The sequence below is a fragment of the Pygoscelis adeliae genome, unplaced genomic scaffold (genome assembly GCF_000699105.1).
Source record: "Pygoscelis adeliae isolate BGI_AS28 unplaced genomic scaffold, ASM69910v1 Scaffold867, whole genome shotgun sequence".
In the NCBI taxonomy this organism is placed as follows: Eukaryota; Metazoa; Chordata; class Aves; order Sphenisciformes; family Spheniscidae; genus Pygoscelis; species Pygoscelis adeliae.
This window is the reverse complement of record NW_008825125.1, coordinates 1-743: the sequence shown is the minus strand read 5'-3', so window position 1 is coordinate 743 and position 743 is coordinate 1. Positions and strand designations below refer to the sequence as shown.

Below are 743 nucleotides of genomic sequence, written 5' to 3'. Positions count from 1 at the left end.
GTGGCCGTGGGGAACCGAGACCTTGCTCAGGTGAGCCGGCACGGGCGTTCCCGCTCCCGGGAGCCCCGCTTTGTCCCTGACAGGTCCCTGCCCCAAGCTGCAACCGCAGGCAGCGCTAATGAATAGGCCTTGGAAAGGCTCCCAGGACGTGCCCTCGAGAGCGGCCCAGGGGAGGCGTTAGCACAGCGCCAGGCTGGCAGGGAAATGGGAGGGAGGTGGGCAGGGAGCAGCGCGGGCATGGGGCCAGGGCAGCGGCGCAGAGGCGCCGGGCGCCTGCCGCCACCCACGGGGCAGCCCCCAGGAGCCGCCCCTGGCAGCTGTGCAGGTCCCTGCCTCTGAACGAGGAAGGTTCCAGCCTGAAGGAGCCTGGCAGGTCGCTGTTAGCATAAATAGACTTTATTGCCCTGTACGCACGCGCACACACACACACTTGGCCCCCATGGGGGTCCCCGCAGCTCCGCAGCGCCCCAGAAGGCATGCAGCCCCCAGCCCGGGCACCAGCTCCCAGCAGGATCTGACCCATCTGCAACAAAAAACAGGTGGTGAGAAGAGGCTGCTGCCCACCGCCCGCCCTGGACGGAGCTGGCAGCCCCGGCCCCCAAGCCGGCGTCCGTCCTCACGGCCCTGGGAAGCCCCGGGGTCCCCCAACCCCACACGCATCACACCTACGGGGTGCTTAGCCGCGGGGCGCACAGCTACCAGCTTGAGAACCAGCGTCGGAAGAAGCTGCCCAGCACGGACGA

The 743-nt window shown here is 68.8% G+C and overlaps 1 long non-coding RNA gene across 1 annotated transcript; it reads right to left on the bottom strand.

The window, feature by feature from the left end:
• Positions 1-376: 376 nt before the first annotated feature.
• LOC103920514 lies at positions 377-743 on the bottom strand. Its single transcript, XR_663796.1, has 2 exons — positions 670-743; positions 377-523 (listed from the first exon to the last, which is right to left on the bottom strand). It is a non-coding gene; the product is annotated as an uncharacterized LOC103920514 (long non-coding RNA).